Source organism: Eschrichtius robustus, chromosome 17 (assembly GCF_028021215.1).
Source record: "Eschrichtius robustus isolate mEscRob2 chromosome 17, mEscRob2.pri, whole genome shotgun sequence".
NCBI classification, from domain to species: Eukaryota; Metazoa; Chordata; class Mammalia; order Artiodactyla; family Eschrichtiidae; genus Eschrichtius; species Eschrichtius robustus.
Window position 1 is genome coordinate 7,362,074 of NC_090840.1, and position 15,813 is coordinate 7,377,886.

Consider the following 15,813-nt stretch of genomic DNA (forward strand, 5'->3'; position numbering starts at 1 on the left):
TGACCACCCTAAGAGCTGACATCACCACTTCGTCCGGCATCTAAACTCACACAGCACTCACATTTCCGTAGGTGATGTGCGTGGGACACCACCTGCCAACGGAGAAAAGGATGAAAAACAATTTCTTGCCTCCAGTGAGTGCTGATATTTCTTATTGCCAATATTTTATCTCATTTTAAAAGAACCTGCTTCCTTGTAGAATTACTTCAGGATGAACTACGTAAATAAAATTACTTCTTCTGGGAAGAAGCCAGTGGACTCAGAAAGGGAAATTTCTTATTTATGTGTTGGAGGAATTATCCTACCTCTTGCTGTGGATAAATTCATTTCTCTTGTTCATTTTCCTCCCTTGCTATAGAAATAGTTTTAAAAAGGAGAAATATAGAGAACCAAAAATAGAAAGAACCTTATGTGTCTTTGCTAGAATCCTCTCCTGTGACTTTACGCTGAGCCGGATGATAATTACCGGTTGCTTTCTTCTCAGTGTTTCTATAGTATTCTATGTATAATCTTATTGTAGCATTTCATTGCATTGTAATTACTTATTTACATGTTAGCCTTTACTGTTGGCCTGTAAGTTCGTTGAAGGCAAGAAGCATGCATGCCTTATTTGTGGTGTATGCCAGTGCCCAGCATGATGGCTAGCCTGGTGTAGACACTCAATAACTGTCCATAGAACAGATATCAACTTCCTTTTTCCTTCTCCCTCCCTCTCCCCGGCTCCTGCTTCTCCTCCATATCTGCTTCAGATCTATTTATGTCTTCACTATCCTATGAGGCCGCTGTAATTAAAGATAGGTCTATCTTTTTTTTTTTTGTCTGCATTGGGTCTTCGTTGCTGCGGACAGGCTTTCTCTAGTTGCGGCGAGCGGGGGCTACTCTTCGTTATGGTGCGCAGGCTTCTCATTGCGGTGGCTTCTCTTGTTGAGGAGCACGGGCTCTAGGCGCACGGGCTTCAGTAGTTGTGGCACACGGGCTCAGTAGCTGTGGCTCACGGGCTCTAGAGCGCAGGTTCAGTAGTTGTGGTGCACGGGCTTAGTTGCTCCACGGTATGTGGGATCTTCCCGGACCAGGGCTCAAACCCATGTCCCCTGCACTGGCAGGCAGATTCTTAACCACTGCGCCACCAGGGAAGCCCAGGTCTATCTTTTATATATATATATTTTTTACTTTTCAATTTCCTATGACTCTATAAAAGAAATAGTTCATAATATGTCTGCTTTATATACGCCAAGTTATGTCACCTTTAAAAATTTACTACCACACACAAAAGTTCTCAGGCCTCCATGACTGATGTTCTTGTCAGGAAACACAATAAATTGTGTCTTTCTAGTAACTTTTAGTAAGTTACACACTGTGAACTACAAGTCCTGTTCAATGCTGAGTCAATGACATTTGATTATTAATTTTGAATAAATAATAATATTTCATGACTTCCAAATGTTCGTCTAAACATTTGAATACTTCTTTCGGTTGCTTTAGAAAGATAATCTGTATCCCCAGAGTATCAGATATACATAGCCCTTTAGATGAATCCTCTGGACCTCTTATACAGGGATGAAACTGAGAGTCAGAATTATTTGTCAGGACATAGATACAATGCAAAACTTATTATTATTAGTTTTTGGTGAAGACTGTGATCAAAATACATTAGTTGAATTGATATTTCTATCCCATTTATTCTCATACAAAATTATTCAGACTTGATTTTCTTTCTTTAAGAGAAGTTAGAAGATACTAAATTTAAGTTAATTTTCTCATGAATCTTTTTCAAGTTATTTTTATATATCATTGATTTTTATTTTTCTTTTAGAGTGAAGACATAGGTAACATATAGATACTCAGCAGCCCTTACAAAGGGTTTCTAAAACATTTTGTTTTCTAAAACATTTATAGTTGCTTTAACAAAAAGAGACATTTGGAAGATTACAGTTCTCCTAAAATGCTCTACTTTTTCTCTGCTGTGCCTTAAAATCTCTATCATTTTTATAGATCAAAAGATTGGTGTTCAGAAAGTTTTAAGATGTTCAGAATAGCATACAGCACACAAAGTGAAGTCCATTTCCATGAAGCAAATAGTTTTAATTGCTGAACTAGAGGTTTTAATGACAATGTCTATAAAAATTTTATATATATGAGATGTATTCCTGAAAGCATCATTCAGTTGCTTGTGAGGATTCAAAGCTCAATTCTTTCATATTTCTGCAAATGGGACAACTTCTTTCTATCTATAATGTAATCACTGACCTTAATTATTGTTAACTTAGTAACTGGATTAACCCTTTTAGACTTGTCCAGTTAAGTATTTCTAACAATTCAGAACAAGGATGAACCTAAAATTCTTATTGCAATATGCAGAAAATAGTATATGCTAGATTGCTACAGCCTCAGATCTACTACACATTAAGTTTAGGAAGACCGTACAGAATGAAAAATATGTATATCTCCCAAAAACTCAATAAAGATGATATATTACTTTACTTTTCCCATGTGTTTAAAAGTTCTTTCTCTAGGTATTTAATCATGCTAGAGGAAAGGTTCTATATTTATACATATTGGTATGAAATTACATATCCCTTATAAAATACATAATAAACCATATTAATTTTGCCATATGTTGGTGGATGACATTATTATTACTTAACCAGTTCACTCATTTGTAGAGATGTGGATGGACCCAGAGTGAAGTAAGCCAGAAAGAGAAAAACAAATATCATATATTAACACATATATATGGCATCTAGAAAAATGGTACAGATGAACCTATTTTCAGGGCAGGAATAGACACATAGATGTAGAGAACGGACATGTAGACCCAGCGGGGAAAGGGGAGGGTGGGATGAACTGGGAGATTAGGATGGACATATATACACTACCATGAGTAAAATAGATAGCTAGCTGGAACAGTCTATAAAGCACAGGAAGCTCAGCTCAGTGCTCTGTGGGATGAATGTGGGGGTGGGAGGGATGTCCAAGAGGGAGGGGATATAGGGATATGTAAAGCTGATTCATTTGATCGTACAGCAGAAACTAACACAACATTGTAAAGCAGTTATACTCCAATAAAAATAAAAAAATAAAAATAAGGTATCTGCATTTTAAAACAAGAGACTTCCAGTGGGCAAAAATACATTATTTAAAGCTTTCTTTAATATCCTTATCCACGGGGGCTCTGCTATGTGTCACATAAAAGAGAATGAAAAGACAAGACAACTCCCCTCCAGGAAGCTAACAGTCTGCATAAGACAAAGTTGGTATGAACAATCCTAAGAGATAAGCTGTTTAGTGAAGCTCCTAGTTAGGCTAGATGAGTAATTCCTTTGATGAAGAAAATAAAATACAACAGGAATTTTGAAATGTTCTTGATCCTGGGAGATGAGAAAAGTGCCGGGGTAGGGAAGCAAACCTCAGTTACATATGAAATGTTGTGTCTGAAGGGTTTACTAAAAGTTTACTTGTGGGATGAGTTAGAAAAAGCCATGCCAAATATTCAATTGGAAATGGTTTGCTCCTCTCTTCTAGAATAATCTTTAGTTATTTTCAAACCTGTAGTAAAAAATCTGTTATCCAATCAACTTTGTATCAGTGGTGCCTTGAGGAATGAAGAGAAATGCAAGTGTCTACCCTTGGGACAATGTGAGTGAGGTAGTCAAGATCACAGCTTCAGGAGGTGAGATAGCAAGTGGGTTTGATAATTGAATGAGAAATAAGAATTGAGAGCAAGACATAAATCACCCTCAAAGTATTTGTAAATATGGTCTTTCTCCAGCACACGTAATGGAAGCTTGAGCATTTTGTTTGGATATTCAAGGGTGAGATAAGCATGCTAAAGATTGAAGACCAGTGAGTTAAAAATGCAATTTACAAGTTGCTCAAATACTTGCATTACATAGTGAGGAAAGGATGTGTTTGTGTGTGAGACGGGTGTGTGTGTGTGTGTGTGTGTGGCATGGTCGGGGAGGGGGTGCGTGGCATGGTGGGGTGAGTGAATGGAGGGAGACAATAGCCTGGGAGAGAAATAGAGTGTTTGAGATTCATGTGTAGAGAGTGGAAGAAAAAATAAACTGTAATTTGTGCTGTACTTCCTTCCTAATTTATCAAAGGTATCTTTGGCAAATTTTGTCAGAACTTTTTTTTTCATAGAATTGATTTTTTTTCCATCTAAGATGAAAAAAGGGCTTGGGCAGTTATACAAAGAATTCATAAAAGTCAAGTGAACTTGGGCAACTACTCCAACTCCCCCCCACCCAAAGGGCAAAGTGTATATAAAACCCAAAAATAATTAGTAAAGAATTTTAATTCACTCTTATTGTAACTGAGTCTTTGTTCTAGCAAAATCAAATTAAAAATGTGGCTTGTGCTTTTCAAAAGAAGTTTAAATAAATGATTCTTGACTATAAATAAACAAAATTCAGAGAAATAGAAATTTGGTTTTTGACAGATAGTTATGTTTATGGGAAATCATGCTCTTTTATTTGAAACACCAAAAGGACCAGTGTTTATATGGATCAAATGATATGAGAGTTGTAACCTGTAATTAAAGCTGGAGTTTTAAAGTAAATATCAACTGCAATCAAGGAATAGTACAATTTAGGAGGTGTATGTGCAGAAGAAAGATGGAGGTATAATTTTTAAAAGATTAAGCACATTTTTAAATAGAAACCTCTCAATGTGGGATGTATTTTTACTACCATTATAGTAGATCAATATGAATATAAAATTGACTATTTAAGTTAAACATATGCTGTACATATCTAGAAAGTCTTTGCTGCATCAAGTAATTAGGCTTAGTAAATTTGAGCATTTCTGAGATTTTTACAAACAATCATGCACTTAACAACATCAATCAATTAAATTTTCAAGGTATCTCAGATGCAGTCAACATTCTTATAAAAATGGAAACCACTTCTGATCACACCATAGCCCCTCCTCTACGCCACCCCCTTGGAGCCAAAAGAGGTGTTTTCGTTAAGTTCCTGTGTCACTAGTATGTCTTTATCCATGCCTTCTCTAAACCTCTTAAATACAAATAAACACAGAATACAGGCATATTTCTCATTATGCAAGCAGACTTCCACATACATATTCTAAAGAAAAGCACAGAACAGCTGCCTTCCACTTTTTTTAATGGTATGAATAGGGCCTTTAATATCAATACTGAAATGGAAGTGATTAGTATTATTTACTGAATTTTAAAGCACCTTAGGATGTTCAGCCAGACAGTTTATTTGATTGGCTGAATACACAGACACCTCATTTTGGGAAAAATATGTTGGCACAGGCAAAGAAACAGCTATCTGGCTGCTTCACAGACATTTACAGAGGATTTGAATTAACAATTCTGCTTTTAAAAATGATGCTTGTAGAGAATAACATGCTCTTTCTAGCATCATATGGTCTTCTTTACCTAATCACACTCCTTACTCTAAAATTAGGAGCATTGAGGATGATAATTTAGAATTGGCTCAGCTTACAAAAAGCTTTTATTTTTGATGCTTTGATGTATAGTACCTGATGCAGAAACTATCCATTTAAATTTTCGTACATTGATAGCACAGGATAAATATACGAAATAAGTTGCATTTCTATACCCAGAAAAGAAAAATCTGAAACTGAAATTAATAAAATAATTTCATTTACAGTTGCATCCAAAAGAATTAAATATTTAAGAATAAATTTAACAAAAGAAGTGCAAAACTTGTACACTGAAAAATACGAAACATCGTAGAAAGATGTTTAAGTATTGATATATATATGTATATATACATGTGTATACTCCAAATTTAAAAATAGATCAAAACATGAAAAGATGCTCTATTACACTGAAAATTAGGAAAATGTAAATTAAAAACCAAGGTAAACGATGAATTGGGAGATTGGGATTGACATATATACACTAATATGTAGAAGAAAATGGATAACATAAAAACCTGCTGTATAAAAAAATAAAATTAAAAAATTAAAAAAAAAAACCAAGGTAAATTCCACCATTAAATTCACAAACATTTTAAATTATGACATCATCATTTTTTAAAAATGTGGCAGGAATGTGAAACAATGGAAATTCTTATACACTATTGAAGGAAGTATAAATTGGTACAACAGTTCTTCTGGTTGTTTTCTTTCACTTGTCTCCCAAATCCATTCTCCTCTGTTTTTTTGCTCTGTTTTTAGTCCCAAAAGGTTAAATCCTGAAGATTGTATCACCCAAGCTCCCTTGCTATTAGCTTCAAGTTTGATTCAGCCAATGGGTGGCACTGGCAGAGAACTAAGGGACTGAGTGAGAGGTCATGAAATTTCTTTCTTAGAACATGGAACACTGGGGGTGAAATTTGTTTCTTTCTGATACCACTAGTTGTTGGAAGAGAAATTAGGCAGGGTTGAAATTTTCATACTCTGATGTCCAGCAGGTTTACCTATAGGAATATATATACGATAGAGAAGCTCTCATATATGCACTAGGAAACTGGTACAAGAAGGTCCATGGCAACTTTGAAAAAAAAAAATTAGAAACTGCCAAAATGTTCATTAACGTGATTAAAAATTAATTAATTAATTATAAATAAATTGGATACATTCACAGAATGAAGTATTATACAATGGTGGCAGTGAACCTATATATCATCATCAATAGATTTTAAAAGCACAACTTTAGAACTGCAGAAGCAAACTGAGGACTTCTGGTTAACAGTCTGACAAATTGTTAACCCAAAAATTATAGAGACAGAATTCTGAATACAGAGAAGCACAGCGTACCAGGGCAGAAGTCCAAGAGCAGGAACCTGCCACTGGAGTCAGCACTGGGATAGAAACACAGACCATGATGGATGGATTGCTAGAAGATCAGTGCGGACAATCACAAGAAGTAAAAACTCCAGGGTGTTCAGTCATAGAAGGGTTCTCACACTATCAGAGCTTTCACTCCAGGAGTCCTGCTAGGTTCTCAGGGTATAAATTAGATAGAACTCTCCTTGAGCATCTGGTAGGAGGAAGAGGAAATTAACCATTCTGGAATATGTTCAGAACACTTTTTTCAACTTAACAAAATTCTTCTGTCAAGGGAAAATACTTTACCAGGACCTAGCCAACTTTGGAGAAAGGAAATATCTAACTTCCAAGCTATCTAGTTATCCTGTCTCACATACATGGGAGGAAAAAATAATGCTGATAATCCCTTCTCTAAGTCACAGCTCAGGGACATAGACTTACTAAATGACTGAGACCTAATCATAGGACTACTGAATGCTTCTCCTCCTTCCATACATTACCACCACATCAGTAGAACTCATGTATAATAAGAGAGTATTACAACAGAAAGAACTGGCAATTTCAGACATCATGTAAGAAGAATTCTCTAGGGAAATTCAAAGATAACTGTGGACACAAAAACAAGGACACCAGAGAAAAGTTGAGTCTCTGACACCTACAGCTACAAGTTAATAGCCTAACTCCTAGCCAGATAAACATAATAGCTCACATTAGGGGCCTATTTATCTCCGTTTATTTATTTATTTATTTTTTAAATTTTTATTTTTTAACATCTTTATTAGAGTATAATTGCTTTACAAAGGTGTGTTCTGCTTTATAACAAAGTGAATATGCTATACATATACATATATCCCCATAACTCCTCCCTCTTGCGTTTCCCTCCCACCCTCCCTATCCCACCCCTCTAGGTGGTCACAAAGCACCGAGCTAATCTCCCTGTGCTATGCGCCTGCTTCCCACTAGCTATCTATTTTACATTTAGTAGTGTATTTTCTTCTGAATTTACAATACATTTGTTCTCTATTATTTAGGTTAGTCTATCAGAATGGATGTGAATGCATTGGAAATGTTATGTTTTGGCAAAAAAGAAGAGGGGAGAATTAAATTCTACAGATATTGTGCTTATTTCTCTATTTATCTGTATAAATTTACCAGTAAACATAATAACAAAATATAAAATTAACATCTTTAATGCATACTGAATGCACTGGATTAAGTAAAAGTCACAAATATAGGACACAGAATAATTTGTTTTTGCCAACTATTCCAAGGTTGGGAACATACCTTTTATTTATTTATTTTGCTTATGGAAACTACATAGATTAAAAATTGACTCTGACTCTGGAGAATAATTCTGTCGTCTAATGCCTCTAATAAATGCCCAATGTGGTTCAACTCATCAGAACAATTAGCCTTGAAAAAATTGATATACCATAAAATTTTGAAATTATATTCGTATTGCAGATAATAGTGAAAGAATCCATTACCCTCTGGATTCTGATCATTGCCTCTTAGAAGTGCTTACTACAGAGAAATGTTAAAATTGTATAATGAAATTTCATAAGCAGATAGAATAGTCAAAATATGTGTGAGTTATAGATCAGAGCACATCTCATTTTTAGAGATAAAAGTATATTTTCAGGTATGGAATGATATTTACTGTAGTATAATAAATGAGTCTAAAAACGTATAAACTTTGCCCTTTAATTCTTTTTTTTGGTAAGAATACATTACTGGTAGAAGGAAATTCTTGTAGTTGAAGACTAGTCAAATAATTCTCCCTCTCTCCCCAAGTCCACTAAATCCCAGAAAAGTATAAATGTTGGCTGCCTAAATGATCCCAATTCGCAAAACAGGATTTAACTTCTCCCCTTAAATCAAAGGACATCTTACTAAAGGTATACTTTAGAAAATTTAGGGTTTTCTCATGCCAGCCTTTAAAACAATCCATGCTGAAGTATGTTATACCCTACTTCCAAACCAAAATTTTGACCTCTACTCACTTTGGGGTATAGAATTCTCATTCTTCATCATTCCCCGGAAAAGGAGGTAAGTACAAATCAAGCCCATGATAGTGCTTTTCTTAAAATTAGACCATACTTGTTATGGTCAATTTCTCGCTGGCCATATATCTCTTTAGGTTCTAGCATACCACCATTTTGCTAGGCTTCTTGAGAACTGTAGAGGATACTCATCACTTTTATGATAACTGTCTTTATATGATGGAGGAGAAGGGGGAAGAAGACTGTCAATCAAAAGGTACCATTTTCTCCGCCACAGAAGTGGGTATATAACCTAAAGTAGACAATCAGAGCATCTTATCTTCCTGTGTTCAGTTATGGGTTGGGGATAGACATGTAAGTCAGTTTCTGTATAAATTCCTTCTGGGGAATTTATACAGAAACTGGGAAAGAGATTCTAAACTGTAATCTCTATGCTGTCAATGATCAGTTATCATGTTCTTACATTTATATGTTTACCTTATACTTCATAGTAATCCTGAATTATAAAACCACCAAGTTCTGATTTGAAAACTACATATTAAAATATTTTTCTATCCACATCCATTTAAAAGGAACTAGAACTGCTAATTCCATCCCACATCACTTCACCTTTCTTTGCTATGGATCAATGGCAAATTTACTTTACTAGCTGAACAGTGGGGAATAAGGTGACTCAGGCTGTTAGTGACGGATTATGGAGCCATTATCATCTAACACGTCTATTTGAATATAATGTTACTATCTGTGGGAAATTCTGTGAATTATATGAGGTAAATAATAGCCTCTGCCCTTATTTCATAGCCATATATCCACAATGCAATCTTCACATACGCCCCTAAGCCCTTAAATGACGCAGTGATAGGTACACTGGGAATAGATCCATAGAATTAACAGTTTCAGTTGAGAGGCCAAGGATTAAATGGGCATTGAAAATGAACAAACTTCGAAAAGTCATAGAGAGAAAATGTGGTTCTGAGAAATGAGTAATGTCCTGGATACTCCTTTACAGACATAGATTTTTCATCTTGGATATGTTATTAGTTTACTGGTTTCCTAATACAGACATGCATAGAGAATTGCTAATTAAATTAGGATCGCCTTAATCACCAATCACTGGATATTCTTAAGTGAAAATTTAAGATAGATTTTTGTGTGTATCTATGTGAAATTTTTTGCATTGATTATGCTTACACAGAAACTCATTATAATTCTCATGATTTGAAATAATTGTGTCCTTCTGGTTCTAACTAAGGCAGCAATTGATTCACTCATCTCTGTACCCACTCTGGATCAGCAATAATACCAGTACTTCCAAACACAAAAACAGACATTGTATCCAAGTGGAAACTACTGCCAGCACTGAAGATTGTGGTTCTTATACCTATTTGACAACTAGTACCTTTCCTGAGAATATATAGCTAATCCCTAAATTGGGAAGCTTGTATTAAGACATCACAGCACTACTCCTGGTAGTGGTAGTTTGGTGACTGCTTACTTGTGTTTGAAGGCTGGTGGAGGGATAAGCAATCTGGGCCATTTTGTATATATTGCATTATGGGAAAAACCTATGTATTAATTTGTAATACACAGAATATACATATGAATACACAGACACATACACATATGTTTATATGTGTGTATGTCTCATAAGTGGATATAATCCAACACACATACACACATACACACACACACACCCCCGTCGGCACTTTTTTTTTTTTTTTTTTTTTTTTATTTATTATTTTATGGCTGTGTTGGGTCTTCGTTTCTGTGCAAGGGCTTTCTCTAGCTGCGGCAAGCGGGGGCCACTCTTCATCGCGGTGCGCGGGCCTCTCACTCTCGTGGCCTCTCTTGTTGCGGAGCACAGGCTCCAGACGCGCAGGCTCAGTAATTGTGGCTCACGGGCCCAGTTGCTCCGCGGCATGTGGGATCTTCCCAGACCAGGGCTCGAACCCGTGTCCCCTGCATTGGCAGGCAGATTCTCAACCACTGCGCCACCAGGGAAGCCTGCTCGGCACTTATTATAATCACTACAAGCACCTAAAAATCCAAGAAATATAAGCAACAGGTGCAGTGTCTCTTCAAAGGCAAAGTCCATAACCAGCACCTTCCATTCCTCCTTCAAATGAATCTTTCAGGGGTCAAAAGTGGAAGAAAAGAGAGGAAATATTAATTTTCAAAATCTTGTTTTGAATTTGTCACTAAAATATTAAACTGTATTTAAGGATATATGTTTAATTGTCTATTATATGTACCCAGAATTATATACTTTGTCCAGAACCTTATAAATAAACATGTTAAGTCTACAAAGAACATACAAAAGCCTTGCTACACATTTTCATATTCCTTTTATATCAGCCCTTTTGGCCTGCTATTATTTGATGTCTTAGCTTCTGCTGCACCGTCAGGCTCCTTCTAGTAACCTTACTCCTTCTTTGTGTTAAGAACTTGATTGTACATATTTGTCTGGCTTTGACCCTACATGCTCTCTCTTAGACAGGATTCGTATTTAATTATTTAATTTTTTTTTTCATAGCTATGGAGTAAGGAATTTCCACTACCTTCTCTGGTGCAGCATGTCTCACCCATTCTGGCCTGGCCCCAAATAAAGAGTAAGACAATAAGAGGTACGATCAAGCTATTAGGACAGTCCTTCATTTCAGGAGTAGCATTGGTTGGCCAAAAAGTTCATTCGGATTTTTCCACATGATGGTACAGAAAAACCCGAGCGAACTTTTTGGCCAACCCAATATGTGTGGGTTTTTTTCTGTTATATACTTATTGTTTCATTGCAAAGACCATCAAAAGCTATTTGCTTTTACCTGGCAGAGGCAACAATATACTTTCCCTACCTTGCCTCAGTGTTATGCCAAATCTTTCACTCTCTGCCGTAACTTGGACAACAGATATGTTCATTTTCTTGGCATCCATATGACATCACATTGGTTTACTACACTATTATCACAGTACATGATAATCAGAAAGTAGCAAACATTAAGAACCATAGATGCCTTTGTCAAACATGACTGTGCCAGAGGGTGGGAAATCAACAATGAAAATTGAAGGGTCTACCTCTGGAAGCATAGACTGGAGTCTGTTAGGACATTCATTCTATAGGAAAATACTGCTGTTGCATCTTAACACCTCCTACCATTACAAAGAGATATCTTCAGATTTTAGAGGAAATATATCACTTTCAATTGTGCTGCTCTGACTCATTTACCAAGTAATTTTTAAGGCTGCTACTTCCGAGTGAGATCCAGAGAAAAATTAGTATTCATAGCAAGTCCAGGTTACAGTGCAAATTGCTTTGCCACTTGGGACTTCTGACCCTCAAATACTTGAAGTATGTGTGACAAAAAGGGATGTTCAATGGAGAGTTTAGTGAACTTTAATTGGAATCATAGCACAGATACTTAAGGGATTGGAATAAAGTCATGCTTTCTTCTGCAGATAACTTTCTTTTCTTCTTTGGAGAAATATCTCCTAGCTTGCTATGGCCTTAGAAGAGACTGAATCCATGACTAGGGCACAACAAGTGAACTTCACATTGTGAAATAAATATTCCTGGGCACATCATGTCATAACATCGAAATGTACACCAGCAATCCAGCATTGAGTGGAAAGGGCAAATAAGAGGTTAAAATCAGGGAGTTCTGAAGTCACACATAGTTTGTATGAGAAGTGTTTCATACCCTCCGGCATTGTATGCTGCCTTGCCTCCTCTTCAATCAACATCAACATCTCACGGGAACTTTCCAAGTACATGCACTGAATCTTTGAATCACTTTATTTTCCCGTTTTTCCCATAATTTGATTTCAGGGGTTCAGAAATCAAGGCATAGAATTGGGATGTTTCTTCTCGCTACTTAGGAAAACGTATTGTATTGAAGTATGTATTACTATTTTTAAAATATGCTATACTGCTCAAATTTGGCATCAGTAGGGATGGTTTTTGTTTCTTTTTGTTTGTTTCTGATAATACAACAATATGAATTAGGTATTGGACTATTAGTCACAAAAATAGTCCCAAGCTATTTTATCGTACATAAATCATTCATTAGTGTCTTGTTACTTAAATACATAATTTCTCTCTAGATAGATAGATATCCTTATATTACTTTGATTCCAACTGATCCCATATCTCAAAACAATGCTTTCTTTTAAAACTTTATCCACATTGGCTTTATAATTTCATTTAAATAGATAAATGTTAAAAGAAACTTAACACATATTTGACTTCTAGAAAATACTGTGGGTTATCTCTCTTGTCTCCTACTGATTTAACTGCTAAGTCCTTCCTAGGGGTTTGGTCCTATATCTAGTGGCTTTTCCATCTATGAAAAAAATGTTTATCCTCTTCCTGTGAAGAGATGGCATATGGTTGGTCCTTTTTGGAATTTTTTTTCTCTTTGCAATATATGGTGATCTATTAATGTCTTGGTATAAATATTGGATTGGAGTAAGTCTCCTTATGAACAAACAGGAAAGCCTGCATGGATATGAATATAAACAGGGGTTTTCTTCCCACTTTTCAGATCATTTCTCCATGTAGTGAACATTTTCTCTTGTTCTGATGTCGGATAATCTAGAGCAAGAAGAAGCCATTACAAACCTTCATGTTATACACTTACCTCCATAAGACCCTATTATAAATTCTAAGAATAACGATAAATAAGATTTAAGGAATTGTCATAGTTTAATTTCATTTCTTTACATCAGTTTGCTTATTATCTCATAAGCCAGAATGGTGATGAGGTGGCTTAATATTCTTTATACTCTTACAAATCAAAACTTTTCATTAGGGCTTATAATAACTTAAATTTTTACAGTGAACTTTACAAGAGAGTTTTTATATTTTAACAAGGATCATTGCTAGATGGATGAGGTTGTAAAAATGATATTTGAAACCACCCAGCTCTATGAAAAATGTTTGGGCATTATAAATTTTCAATGTCTCAGTGGAATTCTAGGTCTAAGAAATACTCCATGTTGTTAGGAAGTTTTCAGTGTCAGAATGGAGGTATACAATATTACATTAATCTTGGAATTCAGTTTAATAACAATTCAGCAAACATTTGATTGTCTCTGACAAACCAGACATTCTCTTAGCTTCAGGGACTAAAGAGAGGCTATAGAATAAAAAAATAGAAGGAAGGAGAGATAAACAAGTACAGAAGTAATCATGGCTTGCAAGACAATTTTAGTGACAGAAATGTATTACCATCAAATGTAGGATAAATTAATTTGGAGTAGAAGTTAAGGGTCATGATTGTGTCTTGATTGGTCACAGAGGGAGGCAAGATCTCAGGAGAATATGAATTTGCTAGCTAGATACAATGGAGTTAGGGGAAAACATGGGAGAAAAGACCCAGATCTGTGATCTGAAGTGGTTTAAATAACAAGTAGTTTAGTGTTGCTGCAGCAAAGAACTCAAAGAGAAGTAAAAAGAGACTAATCTGGAACAATCAACTGGGAAGATCATGGATGGCTTCACTCATCCATCTATTTGTTTATCCTTCCATCATTGAATTTTGAACCATGATAAGGAGCTTGTGCTTTGTCTTGAAGTCCAAGGGAACTTTCCTGAGTTCTGTCAACATTGTCCATCAAGTGGATTTTGGATTAATGAGGGACCAGATGGGAGACAGGGAGACCAGATGAGTCTCCTAGAAACCTAACACTGAAATTATAGAGCAGTAATAGAGAACCTTGTATATTATTATAGAGCACCATATATATATGGTGTAATCCAATACGTATATATATATACACATATTGGATTACACTATACTACAGTATATTATATTATGGTATATCTATATGTATATACTCTCTTATAATAGCATATATATTATCCACTCTGTATAATATTACATATACTTTATATATAGTATAGAGTATCATATCTATTCTATTTGCTATAAAATATGTAATTTATATTCTATTCTCCATCATGTACTTTATATTATAAAGTACTACATATTTTAGAGTATATTGTGAAATAAAAAGACCCATATATATTATAAAGTATACATAATATGCATACAGAAAGTTGTGCCTGAAAACATTGTCCCCAGAATATTAAACATCGATAATCTTTGGGTAGTACCTTTTTAAATATTCCTTGTACTTTTTAGAGTTATTTTAACTTTTTTCAGAGGATGTGTACTATTTTTACAAAAATTGATTTTTTAAATATAAAGTCAGCTATACTAACTTAAAGTTAATTATACAGCAGGTGGAGATTGTAAGTCAGATTTAATAGGCATTTTGGAGGTAAAAGTGGCAACACTGGATGCTTTGTCAAATGTGGGCATTAGGAGTTCCATAGGATTTCTATGTATCTGCTTTTGGTGAGTACATCAGTCTGTGGTTTCAGGAGAAAATAGATGGTGTAGAGACGCAGATGGGATGAAAGAAGTGAAGACAAGGATGAACTTGAAGTTCCCAGGGAACATCTTTGGGAATGTATCCAATTGAATATCTACACCTCTTGGAGCTAAGAGTAGAGTATGAAACTAGAGGCATAATTTGGGGAACCATCAAAATATATTAGTGTAATCTTCACCAATAGTACTATGATATGTCTTCTATTGTTTCAATTTTTGCCTTTAAAGTCTAATGATTTCACCAGGTGTTATGGGCTAAATTGTATACCCTGCCCCAATTCATATGTTGAAGCCCTAAACCCCAGTATCTCAGAATGTGACTGTTTTGGAGATAGGTTCTTTAAGGAAGTAATTAAGGTTAAATGAGCACATACGGGTGGGGCATAATGTCATAGGGCCGATGTCTTTATAAGAAGAGGAAGAGACACCAGCACTCTCTCTCTCCGGCTCCCTCTCTTGATCTCTGAGTACATGCACAGAGGAAAGGACATGTGAGGACACAGCAAGAAGACAGCCTTCTACAAGCCAGGAAGAGAAACCCCATCAGAAATCAACCCTCCTCACCTTGATCTTGGACTTCCAGCCACCAGAACTGTAAGAAAATACATTTCTGTTGTTTAAGCTACCAGTATGTGGAATCTCGTTATGGCAGC